Source organism: Nerophis ophidion, linkage group LG13 (assembly GCF_033978795.1).
Source record: "Nerophis ophidion isolate RoL-2023_Sa linkage group LG13, RoL_Noph_v1.0, whole genome shotgun sequence".
Classification (NCBI taxonomy): Eukaryota; Metazoa; Chordata; class Actinopteri; order Syngnathiformes; family Syngnathidae; genus Nerophis; species Nerophis ophidion.
In genome coordinates, this window is record NC_084623.1 from 44,224,555 (window position 1) to 44,242,965 (window position 18,411).

Here is an 18,411-nt window from a genome sequence, read left to right on the forward strand (position 1 = left end):
TTCTCGATACAAAAACGATATTTTTCCGATTCAAAATGATTCTGTATTCAATCAACACATAGGATTTCAGCAGGATCTACCCCAGTCTGCTGACATGCTAGAAGAGTAGTACATTAAAAAAAAAAAAAACTTTTATAATTGTAAAGGACAATGTTTTATCAATTGATTGCAATAATGTACATTTGTTTTAACTATTAAGCGAACCAAAAATATGACTTATTTTATCTTTGTGAAAATATTGGACACAGTGTGTTGTCAAGCTTATGAGATGCGATGCAAATGTAAGCCACTGTGACACTATTGTTCTTTTTTTTTCATTTTTATAAACGTCTAATGTTTATGTCAATGAGGGATTTTTAATCACTGCTATGCTGAAATTATAACTTTAAGAATATTTTTCAACATACTGAGAAAAAACGTCTCATATTTGTTTTTTCTATCAAGAAAAGTGCACTTGTTATTAGTGAGAATGGCTAACACATGGCATACTGACAAAGCTTAACCTATTGTTACTATAACAATGGTGGGGCGGTATAGCTCGGTTGGTAGAGCAGCCGTGCCAGCAACTTGAGGGTTGCAGGTTCGATTCCCGCTTCCGCCATCCTAGTCACTGCCGTTGTGTCCTTGGGCAAGACACTTTACCCACCTGCTCCCAGTGCCACCCACACGGGTTTAAATGTAACTTAGATATTGGGTTTCACTATGTAAAGCGCTTTGAGTCACTAGAGAAAAGCGCTTTATAAATATAATTCACTTCACTTCACTTCAATCTACACGATTAATATAGGTTGCCTCTTTCTCCTCCCCTCCATCTTTTGGTATTCCTTTTATTTATTTATTTATTATTATTATTATTTTTTAATCTTTCTAGTTATCATTTTGTATACGTATTGTTGCATTTGATCGACTGTATTGTTGATAATAGAGGTAAACTATTGGTACTGCTCATAATCAATAGTGCTTTTTCTATTGGTATTTGTATTCCTCCAGTTATATTGTATTATGGATTATGGATTATATTTATATAGCGCTTTTCTCTAGTGACTCAAAGCGCTATACATAGTGAAACCCAATATCTAAGTTACATTTAAACCAGTGAGGGTGGCACTGAGAGCACGTGGGTAACGTGTCTTGCCCAAGGACACAACGGCAGTGACTATGATGGCGGAAGCGGGAATCGAACCTGCAACCCTCAAGTTGCTGGCACGGCCACTCTACCAACCGAGCTATACCTCCCCACAATTGTAAAAATGTCCTTTGTAATTTCTATATTATTATTTATTTCACTAACTGTTTCTTTGCTATCACTTTTACGATCATATTTGTACATATCGTATGTGCTGGTGTTGTTCTATTTTTGTTGTTGTTTTTGTTGTTTTTGCTATTGTTTTTGTCTCTCCGTCTAATCCCTCTCTTATCCCCACAATTTCCCCCTCTGTCTTCCTTTTTTTCTCTTTCTATCCCCTCCTGCTCCGGCCCGGCTGCACCAAATGATAATATAAATACATTTAATAAAGTCAAATTCAAATAAGGCAACAAGAGATCGGGACGGAATGGGACGGCGTGGCGCAGTGGGAGAGGTTCCCTGGTTAGATCCCCACCTAGTACCAACCTCATCACGTCCGTTGTGTCCTGAGCAAGACACTTCACCCTTGCTCCTGATGGGTGCTGGTTAGCGCCTTGCATGGCAGCTCCCTCCATCAGTGTGTGAATGTGTGTGTGAATGGGTAAATGTGGAAGTAGTGTCAAAGCGCTTTGAGTACCTTGAAGGTAGAAAAGCGCTATACAAGTACAACCCGTTTATCATTTAAGTATCCTACACTTCTCTTTTGTAAAGTAAATCTGAACAGCCGATATGGGCATCTACATCAACTATATGATTTGCCTGAGAAGCTGGACAGGACAAAAAAAAACAAAAATAAAACATTTGTGAAAATGTACTTTTTTAAAGGTATTTTGGGATTCATTAAGGTTAGCTAATTTTACTTGTTTTGGAAAGTCTTGACAAGCCAAATTTTCTTCCTCTATTGGCAGATAATTTTGCTTAGTTCAAGTAAAATACCCCTTATTTTTGTATTTTTTCCCCTTGTTTTTGAACATTGACTTTTTGCAGTGTAGGATGGCGGACGCGGGAATTGAACCTGGAACCCTCACGGCCACTCTACCAACAGAGCTATGCCGCCCCAACTTTACTCGCCGGAGTTCAGAAACGTCATACCCGTGAACTGAGGGGGGTGAGGGGGGCTGCCAGAGACAGGGAAAGTCTTCTAAGGCGTTTTACAACCGTTTGAATGATTCCAGCAGTAAAAACCTGGAGATAACTACATTTTGAGGGGCACTAATAAAACCCAGTGTTACCTGAAATTACTTTGGATGAAAGCTATAAATCTAGCGCGGCTCCCGTCACCTATAAACGTTATCACAGGGTAGATGTTATGAATTGGGCAGGCATGAACTGCATGGTCCAAAAATGATGTCGCCGATGACAGCTGATTGGTGATATGACCGAAGTTCAAGCCAACTGTTGGTCCAAATCCAAGTTTACACTAGGCCGGATAATGTTATCCAGGGTAAATCACACCTAACCTTATCCGTGTCAACACACAACAATTCAGCCGTTTAAAAGACCCCCGCCCCGCTGCGTCCGCCGGCGCAACGCGACCTAATTGGCATTCGCGGAAAACGCGCACGTCGTAGTCATCTGTTGCTTTGTGTGCAAGTTCTTCAATTGAACTTATTTGAACAATATCCTGTCATGTCTTGGTGATCATGTTTAGTTTGGTTTAGTTCATGTCACGCACCTGATTCATTTGGACTCGCGCACCTGTTGATCACGTCACCTCTATTTAAGCCTGTAGTTGCCAGGCAGTCAGCCTGGCGACATCACCCTCTACCCACCCTTGTTATCCATGGTGATGATCCATGCTGCACTTTTTCATGCTCTTTTCTCGTTCCAAGTAAGTTTTCGTTATTCATGCCATAGTTTGCAAGTTTTGTTCTATGTCCATAGTTTACGTTATAGTAATAGTTTTTGTTTTCTTAGCCAAGTTTTGTACCTCCTCTGTGAGCGCCTTTTGTTTTTTCCTGTTTATAGGGACGGTGTGGCGCAGTGGGAGAGTGGCCGTACGCGACCCAATGGTTCCTGGTTCAATCCCAACCTGGTACCAACCTCGTCACGTCTGTTGTGTCCTTGAGCAAGACACTTCACCCTTGCTCCTGATGGGTGCTGGTTAGCGCCTTGCATGGCAGCTCCCTCCATCAGTGTGTGAATGTGTGTGTGAATGGGTAAATGTGGAAGTAGTGTCAAAGCGCTTTGAGTACCTTGAAGGTAGAAAAGCGCTATACAAGTACAACCCATTTATTTATTTATTTATAGTATAATTAAAACATGTCATTACCTTCACGCCATGTCCGATCCAGTCGCTTTGCACCACAGGAAAACAAATCACACCAAAGTCCCCGTCTTGACATATCCAGTGTTGTGGTATTTCAATTAACTGGAATCCAGTGTGCCCTATTGTAGTGAATTACACCTGAACCATCATAAATTAATCAAATCTTTATTCGACACGTAAACAATGTGATAAAGAACATTCAACATTAATCAATCCAGGGCAGTGTTTTCAACCTTTTTGAAGCCGAGGCCCCTTTTTTTTCATTGAAAAAATGCGGAGGCAGACCACTGGAAGAAAATATTTAAAAGATTAACTCAGTAGTCGATATTGACGGTAAAAAATAATTCTAGTAAGTTTTTTATCTGAATTCAAACCCTAACCTCTTGTCTCAAACTACTGTCACGACCTGTCACATCACGCCGGGACTTATTTGAAGTTTTTTGGTGTTTTCCTGCGTGTAGTGTGTTACCCTCCTATTTTAGTGGCTTTTCCTGTTTTCTTAGTATTTTCCTGTAGCAGTTTCATGTCTTCCTTTGAGCGCTATTCAATCCGCACCTGCTTTCTTTTAGCAATCAAGACTATTTCAGTTGTGCGGACGCTATCCTTCTTTGTGAGCGTTTTCCGTACGGGCTCCAGTACTCTGGAATGCCCTCCCGGTAACAGTTTGAGATGCTACCTCAGTAGAAGCATTTAAGTCTCACCTTAAAACTCATCTGTATACTCTAGCCTTTAAATAGACCTCCTTTTTAGACCAGTTGATCTGCCGCTTCTTTTCTTTCTCCTATGTCCCCCCCTCCCTTGTGGAGGGGGTCCGGTCCAATGACCATGGATGAAGTACTGGCTGTGCAGAGTCGAGACCCAGGATGGACCGCTCGTCGGGACCCAGGATGGACCGCTCGTCTGTATCGGTTGGGGACATCTCTATGCTGCTGATCCGCCTCCGCTTGAGATGGTTTCCTGTGGACGGGATTCTCGCTGCTGTCTTGGATCCGCTTGAACTGAACTCTCGCGGCTGTGTTGGAGCCACTATGGATTGAACTTTCACAGTATCATGTTAGACCCGCTCGACATCCATTGCTTTCGGTCCCCTAGAGGGGGGGGGGGGGTTGCCCACATCTGAGGTCCTCTCCAAGGTTTCTCATAGTCAGCATTGTCACTGGCGTCCCATTGGATGTGAATTCTCCCTGCCCACTGGGTGTGAGTTTTCCTTGCCCTTTTGTGGGTTCTTCCGAGGATGTTGTAGTCCTAATGATTTGTGCAGTCCTTTGAGACATTTGTGATTTGGGGCTATATAAATAAACATTGATTGATTGAATTAGGTACCGGCTGCCACCTACAGATATGGAAGAGTATTACAGGGTTACTCTGATTATAATTACTGGTTTGCATATAATATTTTTAACCCAGTTAGGTGAAATTACATAATCTCTCACAGGACACCAGACTATCTCACAGCACACTAGTGTGCCACGACACATTGGTTGAAAAACACTGATCTAGGGATCAAGATATCTTGTCAGAACTCCTCACTCTTTCACCTTCACCTTCATTGTCTATTCATTTTTAGTGACTTTATATACTTTCATCGACGGCCAGGTAATACAAAGCACACCCTATCTTTTTTATCACATCCACGGGAGCTCGCATTCTCGTTGTCTCTCCTTCGACAAATGGACAAGGTTTTCTTGCCGTCTGAAAAGTGTTGTATCCCAAATAGCTGCAATCGCTTTCTCTTAAGGTATTCACGAGTGATTTCCACAGGCGTCTGTACACGTAGAAAGAGAAACACGGGCATGCCTGGATGACTCGCTTTCATATTTCTAGTGCTTAACTCCGAGCTACGAAACCGCTTTATTATGAAGATGGGTGTGGCGTGTTCTTTCTGACATCATTTATTGTGTGGAGCGAGGTCTTTCTGGCATCACTTCTTCTTCGAACTCACTTTGTAAATGATCAATGAGTCCATACAAAGCTAAGTGCCGGAGATTCAAGAATTACACGCCTGACTTACCTGTATAAAAATTGGTCCGAGGAGGGGGACCTTAAACGCTGGTTAGTGTGGCTGAAACGGGGCTTAGGCTAAATAATTATTTGTTCAAGGGATTAAAAGACTCAGTGTAGACATGGCCTTAATCAATTCCTTTATGGGATAAATACATCTCCATTCCAGATTATCCATATTGGGTCCTTAGTCAACCACAGAAAAGAGGGACAACCAACCGAATAGGGATTGAACCCACGCTGCCTGCACAGAAGTCAAGCAAGTCAACCACTAGACCAGTGAAGTCCATCAATCCATCCGCTTTTCCAACACCATATCTTGGACTCGTCTCCAGTCAATTACACGGCACGGGCTAAAAAACTATAACTTACAGACATATATCATTGTTAAATTTTTGAAGGTGAGACTTTTTGCAATCCCTATGTAAAATTGACGATGCTGATCAGTAGCATGTATATGGCATATACAATGTAAATTAGCATTGAGCTATCTTGAAAAGTGGGGCCTGCTTTTGAACGCTATCTATCAGGCGTCCTTGCTTTGTTGGCAGGAAAATAGCATATACCACAGGAAATCCACTATGGATACCCCTTTGCCCACTATGTGCTTGAACACCAGCATCATGTGCAACTCAAGTATGGAAAATTGGTATTGTTTGATTCTCTGTGAAACGGTCTTCGGTTCTACAAAATTTGGTCCATACCTATGAAAGTACCAAATTCGGTACTCATTCTAGGGTATCGAACAGTCCCTTGAAAAATGAAAGTGTCCCACTAACAGGTCGAGATGCTACCTCAGTAGAAGCATTTAAGTCTCACCTTAAAACTCATCTGTATACTCTAGCCTTTAAATATACCTCCTTTTTAGACCAGTTGATCTGCCGCTTCTTTTCTTTTTTCTCCTATGTCCCCCCCTCCCTTGTGGAAGGGGTCCGGTCCGATGACCATGGATGAAGTACTGGCTGTCCAGAGTCGAGACCCAGGATGGACCGCTCGTCGGGACCCAGGATGGACCGCTCGCCTGTATCGATTGGGGACATCTCTACGCTGCTGATCCGCCTCCGCTTGAGATGGTCTCCTGTGGACGGGACTCTCGCTGCTGTCTTGGATCCGCTTTGGACTGAACTCTCGCGGCTGTGTTGGAGCCACTATGGATTGAACTTTCGCAGCATCATGTTAGACCCGCTCGGCATCCATTGCTTTCGGTCCCCTAGGGGGGGGGGGGGGGGGTTGCCCACATCTGAGGACCTCTCCAAGGTTTCTCATAGTCAGCATTGTCACTGGCGTCCCACTGGATGTGAATTCTCCCTGCCCACTGGGTGTGAGTTTTCCTTGCCCTTTAGTGGGTTCTTCCGAGGATGTTGTAGTCGTAATGATTTGTGCAGTCCTTTGAGACATTTGTGATTTGGGGCTATATAAATAAACATTGATTGATTGAATGATTGACTTTTACAAACAAAAATATGCGTTACGTTTTGAGCTGTCAAGGGACTAACACTGTCCTGCATTTTAGCCACAAGAGTAAAAAAATAGTCCCTAAAATATCCGTACATTCGAACGAATACAACTTAGACAACAGTTTGCCGCAGGCTAAGGTTGAACCAATCGATGCCAGCGGGTCTGATCACTCACCTGTCAAACTCATTGTAGTTCAACTTTTCTGGCATTTATTTGTCTTTATTGCCTTGGCTGCTGTCACTCTGCTCTGCGTGTTGTAAGCTCGCTAGAATGATCTGCCAAGCTTCGAATGTGACTTTTTATCACAATCACAATTCTCATTTATTTCTGAGCTGCTTATAGCTATTATGGTTAACTTATTTAGAAGTGTCATTAAACAACTCTGCACTCTAGTTCCTGCTATGATTACTAATATATATATACATATACACGTTGGGTCAGCAAACAGATGCAATTTCAACCTCTGTAGGTCTATTTCGTAGGCTTCCCTGCTCTTCAGGGGATTATATATATATATATAAATATAATAAAATCCCCTGAAGAACAGGGAAACCTGTGACACAGGCTTGTAGGGATGAAATAGCCTCTGTGTTTTTTTCCTGACATAACGTATATTCCGCTCTACCCCGGTATTGACCATTGAAACCTCGACTATACATCAATCAATCAATCAATGTTTACTTATATAGCCCTAAATCACTAGTGTCTCAAAGGGCTGCACAAACCACCACGACATCCTCGGTAGGCCCACATAAGGGCAAGGAAAACTCACACCCAGTGGGACATTGGTGACAATGATGACCCAGTGGGACGTCGGTGACAATAATGACTATGAGAACCTTAGAGAGGAGGAAAGCAATGGATGTCGAGTGGGTCTAACATGATACTGTGAAAGTTCAATCCACAATGGATTCAACACAGTCGCGAGAGTCCAGTCCAAAGCGGATCCAACACAGCAGCGAGAGTCCCGTTCACAGCGGAGCCAGCAGGAAACCATCACAAGCGGAGGCGGATCAGCAGCGCAGAGATGTCCCCAGCCGATACACAGGCAAGCAGTACATGGCCACCGGATCGGACCGGACCCCCTCCACAGGGGAGAGTGGGACATAGAAGAAAAACATTATATACATACATTATATATATATATATATATATATATATATATATATATATATATATATATATATATATATATATATATATATATATATATATATATATATATATATATATATACATATATATATATATATATATATATATATATATATATATATATATATATATATATATATATATATACTCTCGCGGCTGTGTTGGAGCCACTATGGATTGAACTTTCGCAGTATCATGTTAGACCCGCTCGACATCCATTGCTTTCGGTCCCCGGGGGGGGTTGCCCACATTTGAGGTCCTCTTGAAGGTTTCTCATAGTCATCATTGTCACTGGCGTCCCACTGGGTGTGAGTTTTCCTTGCTCTTATGTGGGTCCTTCCGAGGATGTCGTAGTCGTAGTGGTTTGTACAGTTCTTTGAGACATTTGTGATTTAGGGCTATATAAATAAACATATATATATATATATATATATATATATATATATATAATACAAAAAAACATTTCCATATGAGTTGGGAGATTGTGTTAGATGTAAATATAAACGGAATACAATCATTTGCAAATCATTTTCAACCCATATTCAGTTGAATATGCTACAACAAGACAACATATTTGATGTTTAAACTGATAAACATCTTTTTTTTTTTTAAATAATCATTAACTTTAGAATTTGAGGCCAGCAACACGTGACAAAGAAGTTGGGAAAGGTGGCAATAAATACTGAGAAAGTTGAGGAATGCTCATCAAACACTTATTTGGAACATCCCACTGGTGTGCAGGCTAATTGGGAACAGGTGGGTGCCATGATTGGGTATAAAAAAAGCTTACCAAAAATTGCTCTGTCTTTCACAAGAAAGGATGGGGCGAGGTACACCCCTTTGTCCACAACTGCGTGAGAAAATAATCAAACAGTTTGAGAACAATGTTTCTCAAAGTGCAATTGCAAGAAATGTAGGGATTTCAACATCTACGGTCCATAATATCATCAAAAGGTTCAGAAAATCTGGAGAAATCCCTCCACGTAAGCGGCATGGATGGAAACCAACATTGAATAACCGTGACCTTTGATTCCTCAGACGGCACTGTATCAAAAACCGACATCAATCTCTAAAGGATATCACCACATGGGCTCAGGAACACTTCAGAAAACCACTGTCACTAAATACAATTTGTCGCTACATCTGTAAGAGCAAGTTAAAGCTCTACTATGCAAGGCGAAAGCCATTTATCAACAACACCCAGAAACGCTGTCGGCTTCTCTGGGCCCGAGATCATCTAAGATGGACTGATACAAAGTGGAAAAGTGTTCTGTGGTCTGACGAGTCCACATTTCAAATATTTTTTGGAAATATTCGACATTGTGTCATCCGAAACAAAGGGGAAGCAAACCATCCAGACTGTTATCAATGCAAAGTTCAAAAGCCAGCATCTGTGATGGTATGGGGGTGCATTAGGGAACAAAGCATGGGTAACTTACACATCTGTGAAGGCACCATTAATGCTGAAAGGTACATACAGGTTTTGTGTGTGTATATATTACTGCCAATGGTACATTTAGATGTTTATAGATACATGTTCAGATTATATATGTAATGTAGTAACATCTTATGAACACGGTTGATTATTAACAAACATCTCCAATATATATATATATATATATATATATATATATATCCTTAACCCATCAATACCCATACATTTATTTTACAGATATTTTTCAATCATTTTCTTTCGTCCACAGCAGTGTTGTTCTGTTTGCACCTTCACATTGCTCAAAACCACTTCAGCCAAAGTTATCATCATCCTTGCATGACCGGCAGGTATTACCAACCACAAAATAGCCACAGAAATTGAGTCATCCGTGTGTTTCAGTGGTAGGGTAGTACAGAACCCCAGACCCACATACCCATGCAAGTCCATGTGATGAGACAGTCAGCTGTTAATATCGTTCAGTATAATTTTTTTTTTCCGCCGACAAGTCAACACAGCAAGCACAAAAAAAAACACCTAACAAACATTTTCTGTCACTTTCTTGCCAGTTCAGTGAGTCAGAATATTGATGCACCTGAAACACGACAACCGGTCCTGTGTTCTTTACGTGACTCACCCCATAAAACCTCGATTCCCTTTCTCCAGCTGGCTTTTTAATCCCAGTCGTACATGCAAAGCCGTTGCTTTAAACAGGAAATTCAAGTCAGCCGGGGAACTCTGCTAAAGCACAAAACGGGTTGTACCAGTGTGATTGTGTCTTCACATAACACAAAAAAAACACACACACACATCATGCCTAACACATTGTTAGGTTTCCCATGTTGGAGAACTGGTCTTTGAAGATAGATGTATCCAATATATTTTGTTCAGTATACCTTCAACTGCTAAGTAAACATTAAAAATGCATGCTTCTAGGCTCCGCACAAGCACAGTGCACATATAAACACCTTCACTGGGGTGCACATGTAGAACTGTTACCTTTCTCTACCTATTAAAAAAACAACTACAAAGAGAGGAGCGCACATATGATGTAAAGATATACAACACATACTGTACAGTACAGTACATGACAAAGTGTGTATGCAACAGTGAGTGGCAATCCAACACACGTTGCAATGGCATAACAAAGCAAAAAAAAAGGTGCACCTTGTTAACGGAATGCTTTTATTAAGTCACACGCAGGGGTGACCTAATTCCCAGCGCCCTAGCTGCTGTGTAAACAAGCAAGGTCATTTTGGGCTGAGGCGTCAGTCACCGTGTAAAGGAGGAAAAAGGTCAAATTGATACACGACCCTTTTGCCGTGCAGCAAATGAGACATCAGAAATGCAATCAAACCTTCAACCCCGAACTCACCCCTGAGGTTGAACAACTCGTTTTAATATTTGTGTTCCTGAATAATAGTGGGTTTTACTTCAATTCAAGCAATATCTGGTTTTCATCATGCCATCATTTTGGTTTGCTGATTTCGACTGTAATTCTCACGCGCAGAGTGCGCTATTGTCATCGGCAAATGTTATTAGCTTGAAGTCTTCCGAGGGCTTTACAAATGGCATTGATATACCCAACCCTGTTTCCATATTAGTTGGGAAATTGTGTTAGATGTAAATATAAACGGATTACAATGATTTGCAAATCCTTTTCAACCCATATTCAGTTGAACGCACCACAAAGACAAGATATTTGATGTTCAAACTCAAAACATTTATTTTTTGTTGCAAATAATAATTAACTTAGAATTTCATGGCTGCAACACGTGCCAAAGTAGTTGGGAAAGGGCATGTTCACCACTGTGTTACATCAAATTTTCTTTTAACAACACTCGATATACATTTGGAAACTGAGGAAACTAATTGTTGAAGCTTTGAAAGTGGAATTCTTTCCCATTCTTGTTTTATGTAGCGCTTTAGTCGTTCAACAGTCCGGGGTCTCCGCTGTCGTATTTTACGCTTCATAATCCGCCACACATTATCGATGGGAGACAGGTCTGGACTGCAGGCCGCCCAGGAAAGTACGCACACTCTTTTACTACAAAAACCACCCTGTTGTAACATGTGGCTTGGCATTGTCTTGCTGAAATAAGCAGGGGCGTCCATGATAACGTTGCTTGGATGACAACATATGTTGCTCCAAAACCTGTATGGACCATTAATGTTGCCTTCGCAGATCCGTAAGTTACCCATGCCTTGGGCACTAATGCACCCCCATACCACCACAGACGCTGGATTTTGAACTTTGCACTTATAACAATCCAGATGGTTATTTTCCTCTTTGTTCCGGAGGACACCACGTCCACAGTTTCCAAATATAATTTGAAATGTGGACTCGTCAGACCACAGAACACTTTTCCACTTTGCATCAGTCCATCTTAGATGAGCTCGGGCCCAGCGAAACTAGCGGCGTTCCTTGGTGTTGATAAATGGGTTTTGCTTTGCACTTACAGATGTAGCAACCAACTGTATTTACTGACAGTGGTTTTATAAAGTGTTCCTGAGCCAATGTGGTGATATCCTTTACACACTAATGTCGGTTTTTGATGCAGTACCGCCTGAGGGATCAAGGGTCTGTAATACCATCGCTTACGTGCAGTGATTTCTCCAGATTCTCTGAACCTTTTGATGAATTTACGGACCGTAGAAGGTAAAATCCTTAAATTCCTTGCAATAGCTTGTTGAGAAATATTGTTCTAAAACTGTTCGACAATTTGCTTACAAAGTGTTGACCCTCGCCCCATCCTTGTTTGTGAATTACTTAGCATTTCATAGAAGCTGCTTTTACACCCAATCATGGCACCCACCTGTTCCCAATTAGCCTGCACACCTGTGGGTTGTTCCAAAAAAGTGTTTGATGAGTATTTCTCAACTTTATCAGTATGTATTGCCACCTTTCCCAACTTCTTTATCACGTGTTGCTGGCATCAAATTCTACAGTTAATGATTATTTGCAAAAAAAAAAAAAGTTTATTAGTTTGAACATCAAATATGTTGTCTTTGTAGCATATTCAACTGAATATGGGTTGAAAATTATTTGCAAATCATACTATTCTGTTTATATTTACATCTAACACAATTTCCCAACTCATATGGAAACAAGGTTTGTATAAATAAATAATTTTGGTCCCAGGACGGCCTTCTGATGTGTGACCTCCTTGGCCAGGCCTAGGCAATTATTTTGACTCAGGGGCCACATTTAGAGAAAAAAAATGTGTCTGGGGTCCAGTATTTGTATTTTTATAAACACTAATACAAAACCTCACAATAATGTCTGATTCAATGCTAAAAACGTTATAGCAGACTGCCTTAAAAAACTTAATGGAATTTTAAATTTTTCTATTAAGGATAAAACACTGAATATTGAAAACTGACAGGCTTGGAATAAGGAGTGGACTCGGATGCAGAGATGAGGTTCTATTAAAGCTTTTATTTTGAAAAACTCTTAAACCTTCAGAGCCAGAGTAATACGCATTTAATGAATAAACAAAACTGTCAGCGGAAAAAGTTCCAAAAAGGGATGAACTGAAAATCACTCCTAAAAAGGAGGAAAATACTAAAAAAAAGACAAACTATAATTTGTGTTGTATCTGCTATGAAAAAATGTACATAAAACGCTCCAACAGGAGTAAGAACAGAAATGGCTATAAATATTTCTACTCTAATAAAGATAAACAAAAAAATCACTCAAAAAACGTTGAGGAGGAAAAGGTATTTAGAAAAAAATCAAAACTCACCACTTTGGTTGAACAAAGGCTAGATTAACAAAGGTCGCTCTAAGGAGGAGTAAAAATGAAATTCAAAATTATAGCATGGGATTCTTTGTTCCAAGGAAATAGACGTGGGAAGAGGCAAGGCATGGATAGGAACATGAACATGGACTTGGAGGCTAGACTGACACGAAAGCTCGAGACGTTGGAGGCTTGACTGACACGAAAGCTCGAGACGATCTGGTGTCACAGTTATTTGTTGTTGAACCCCAAGATGCAGAGATGGAGGCAGGCATGGAGTGAGCAAACATGATTTTAATATAAATATTAAGACATAACCAAACAAAGGGTTCAAACCAAAAGCGCGCACGTGGGCGGATAAAAAAACAAAAGGCCTTTAGCATAGAAGCTAACAAGAAACAAAAAGGAACGTTAGCATGGAAGCTAGAGGATAACAAACAGAAAAACTGGAAATAGCTATGGCTAACAAAAAGAGCTTACCGCTACGACGACCAGGACAAGATTTAGCACGACAGGTAATAGCTGAAATCAAAACGACACGACAAGAGCGACATGTGGCAACGACAATACAAATGACAATACAATGATCCAGCAACTGACACAAGACAAAGGAGGTACAAATAGGAGCCGGCTGATTGGCAACAGGTGTGGCCAGATGCCAATCAGCCGCAGCTGAAGGGGAGCACAGCACTCAGGGAAAAAGACAGGAAGCTGACAAAATAAGAGCACTAGACAGGAACTAAGGACAGGAAATACTAAACACACTGAGGAGGAACACAGTACTCAGGGAACAAGACAGGAAGCTGACAAAATAAGAGCACTTGACAGGAACTAAAAGACAGGAAATACTAAACACAGGAAACAGAAAAATGCAGAGGAAAAAACTAAAACATAGACAAATTGTCAGGGGCAAGCCTGACATCTGGCACAGAACAAGGGGAGGCATGAGCTAAAATGGAACATGAGGATAATGGGACACAGGTGGAAACAATCAAGGGTCAGGTAAGACGTCAGACTGGTGACACAAGAGGAAGGGCCTGTGATCTGAAACAAGAGGAATTGCTTTTCAAAATAAAACATGTAAACCACAAGACAGAAAAACCAAGACAAGACATCCCTCACCGCGGTGTGACAGATAACAAATGAACGTTACACCCCCTTTTGATCGACACATTTTGCAATCAAGTGAAACACAACAAAAATGCAACACAGTGAAATATGAACGCAAAGGGTGAAAAATAAATACAATCTGATACATTTGATACATCACTAAGCTTTAGAACTTTATTGTGAAAATCTCCTTCCGCGTCTGTGGTAACGCTTCCCGGTCACACGGCTTGGTGCCTCGTCTAAACTGCTGTGACGCAGATGACCAAAGTAACTAATTAGATAACCATAGTAACTAATTAGATTACCATAGTAACTAGTATATTATCCAAAAGTGCATATTCCAACCATTAAAAATCTTTAGTATGGTTGAAGACTTACGGCCATTAGAAAACATCACTGCACATAATAATGGCAGCTACACTTTCCATCTTGAAGATCTAAAAAAAATAATTTGGGAATGTCCGGCGGGCCAGATTGAAAAGCATGTGGCCTCCAGGCCCGAATTTGGTCCAGGTCTGTCCTCGGCTTTAACTTCTTAAAAAAATCTTTTAGCCTGGCTGGGAGTGCTTATGACTTCCAAGCATGCCTTGCTGCACCTTAGTAAAATATGCAACGTTGTTGTTTTTTATAAACACTTGTTTGGAGCCACAGCCACTCGGGGGCGCTACATGATCAAAAAGGCTTGGGTGGCAAAAATTTTAGTCCCAACTTAAAAAATCAAAGCGTAATATAATTAAAGGCCTACTGAAACCCACTACTACCGACCACAAAGTCTGACAGTATATATATATCAATGATGAAATATTAACATTGAAACACATGCCAATACAGACTTTTTAATTTACTAAATTGCAATTTTAAATTTCCTGTTGAAAACGTCGCGGAATGATGACGTATACGCGTGACGTCACGGACTGTGAGGAAATATTAGCGCCACACACACACACACAGCTAAAAGTCGTCTGCTTCAACCGCATAATTACACAGTATTTTGGACATCTGTGTTGCTGAATATTTTGCAATTTGTTCATTTAATAATGGAGACTATAAAGAAGAATGCTGTTGGTGGAAAGCGGTGGATTCCAGCTGTTTTTAGCACCGAGACCCAGCCGGCGTTTGTTTGTTGTGAAAGCAGAGCGGTCAAGCGAACGTTTTCTCTACGCCAACCAGCATGTTTTTGGATGGGGAAATTGTGATATATATATCTTACAAAGCTCCCTGAGCTGCTACCTTACCGTGGTAGAGGAGTTTGCGTGTCCCAATGATCCTAGGAGCTATGTTGTCTGGGGGCTTTCATGCCCCCTGGTAGGGTCTCCCAAGACAAACAGGTCCTAGGTGAGTGATCAGACAAAGAGCAGCTCAAAGACTTCTATGGAATTACAACTAAATGGACTCAGATTTCCCTTGCCCGGACGCGGGTCACCGGGGCCCCGCTCTGGAGCCAGGCCCGGAGTTGGGGTACGATGGCGAGCGCCTGGTGGCCGGGCCTGTCCCCATGGGGCCCGGTTGGGCACAGCCCGAAGAGGCAACGTGGGTCATCCCTTCAATGGGCTCTCCACTCATGGGTGCGGCGTCTTCAGTAATGCGGACGCTGTATCGATCCGTTGTGGTGAAGAAGGAGCTGAGCCGAAAGGCAAAGCTCTCAATTTACCGGTCGATCTATGTTCCCATCCTCACCTGTGGTCATGAGCTTTGGGTCATGACCGAAAGGATAAGATCACGGGTAGAAGCGGCCGAAATGAGTTTCCTCCGCCGAGATAGGGTGAGAAGCTCTGCCATCCGGGAGGAACTCAAAGTAAAGCCGCTGCTCCTCCACATCGAGAGGAGCCAGATGAGGTGGTTCGGGCATCTGGTCAGGATGCCACCCGAACGCCTCCCGAGGGAGGTGTTTAGGGCACGTCCAACCGGTAGGAGGCCACAGGGAAGACCCAGGACACGTTGGGAAGACTATATCTCCCGGCTGGCCTGGGAACGCCTCGGGATCCCCCGGGAAGAGCTAGACGAAGTGGCTGGGGAGAGGGAAGTCTGGGCTTCCCTGCTTAGGCTGCTACCCCCGCGACCCGACCTCGGATAAGCGGAAGAAGATGGATGGATGGATGGATGGATGGATGGATGGATATCTTAGCAAAGACATCCGTGGATTATTCGTCGATCTGCAGCAGCTGTGAGCTTGGCTCCTCGGCTTCTCTCTGAGACACAGTGTGTTCAACGCAGCCATCCGACCTCGAGGTATGTCTTTACAATCTTTAAAATCTCACTAAACACTATTAAAACAATAAGCAGATAAGGGATCTTCCAGAATTATCCTAGTACATGTGTCTAATTACATCTGAAACACTCACAATGCAGTCGCCCAGAGCTGTTGCTTTTTTTTTTCTAGCCCGTCGCTATCAATATCCTCAAACACAAATCTTTCATCCTTGCTCAAATTAATGGGGAAATTGTCGCTTTCTCGGTCAGAATCGCTCGCGCTGCTGGCGTTCATGATAGTAATCAATAGGTGGATGTGAGGAGTCCGACAATTTGTGACGTCACGCGCACTACTTCCGGGAAAGGCAGGGCTTTTTTTAAGAGCGACCAAAAGTTGTGAACTTTATCGTTGACTTTCTCTACTAAATCCTTTCAGCAAAAATAGGGCAATATCGCGAAAAGATCAAGTATGACACATAGAATAGACCTGCTATCCCCATTTGAATAAGAAAATCTCATTTCAGTAGGCCTTTAAAGTCCCAAGCCCAAACAACTATGATAAGCATCTTATTTGCTTTTTTTTGCTGGTTTTCTTCTACATAAAGTAGAGGAAGGATTCAAATGGCCCCATTCCTGGATGGATCTAGCGTGAGAATAAGGTGGGGGGTTAGTAATTTTGCAATACGGTCTGCTGAAAATGAAGGAAAGCACCACTCGACATAGCAACTGATGCTGTGGTTAAAGTTGGAATTCTCACGAAACATAACACGGTACTGCCATCTGGTGGCTAAAGTGGATAGTGCCGCCTCTGAACCACCGTACCCCGTTTGTCACGTTTCATGTGTCAGGTAACCCGCGGCGAATGGGAAAAATTGCATTCAGATCAATTCTGTTGAGAATTAGCATTATACATCGATATCATTGACTTTGCTTGACATACATTTTCTCACAGGTCAAAATGAAAAGCCCATAAATAAGAGGCTAATTGGAGTCATAAGGACACATTTTTGTGGAGAGTTAGTTTGGTGCCTTATGCGCAAAAAAAGATTGGTTTATAAAAAAAATAAAATAATGTGTGTTCAGATAATTTTTCTCAATATTCATTAGTTTGGAGCAAAGGGACCTATAAGTACCGCGTAAACGGAACGGCGGACGGAATCACGGAATCGGCCAATAAGAACGTAATCTCCTGTTAAAACACAGAAAAACTGGGAAATTGATGTAATGTGACTGAAACGCTGTTTTCCTCACAAACACTAAATCCCTCCCATCAAAACTAAACTTTTTACTCGTCTCAAATAAACTGCGCCAGCACAATAACCAGCTGCCCTGCACCCTTCCAGGGCCAACTCAATGCCTGCCCCCCGGGGACTTCAACCCACCACCTCAAACACAAATGTGCAAAAAAAAAAAACAACCTACAATACTCCTCAATTAGCCAAACTGTTCCACAATCATCCCTCAGACGTGGCTCGGCATAATACAAAACGGTGGTAAGACCTGAACCATGGGTTAAATGAACGGTGCCACAACATAAAAAACAACATAAACAAAGCTTTCAAAGCAATAACTTGACTAAGCTGTGCATGTAAGCAGTGCAAATTGTAATAGATCATACACAAACCCCAACAACGTGGCAACCTGACTAAATATTTACCCATACCTTTTTAGTTCGTACCTCTATCTTCTTCTCTGCCACGAGCGGGCTATATTTCAATCATCTTTCTATCTTTGAAGTCGTGTGGAGAATGTATATTTATTTTGTGCCTTTCCTTTCTGTAGGACGGCTTTGTTCAAAGTGACATGCTGCAGAGAGAGAGAGCCAGAGCGAGAGACTCCTGTGGAGAAATCTATTATTGAGGTATTGCTGTGCTAATCTGCCTCCCGAGAAAATAAATCTACATTGTAAACATGTGAGGATTTTATTTAT

The 18,411-nt window shown here is 41.8% G+C and overlaps 1 protein-coding gene across 13 annotated transcripts in view; it reads right to left on the minus strand.

The window, feature by feature from the left end:
- Positions 1-18,411, minus strand: part of LOC133564596 (rap1 GTPase-activating protein 2-like) — a 314,916-nt gene that overhangs the window by 66,734 nt on the left and 229,771 nt on the right. The window contains exon 1 of one of the 13 annotated variants that reach the window (XM_061919009.1): positions 10,079-10,190. The exons of the other annotated variants lie outside the window; for them this stretch is intronic. The gene's annotated coding sequence lies outside the window, so the exon portion shown is untranslated. Of the gene's footprint in view, positions 1-10,078; positions 10,191-18,411 lie in introns of those variants that run through there. 13 annotated transcript variants of the gene reach the window in all.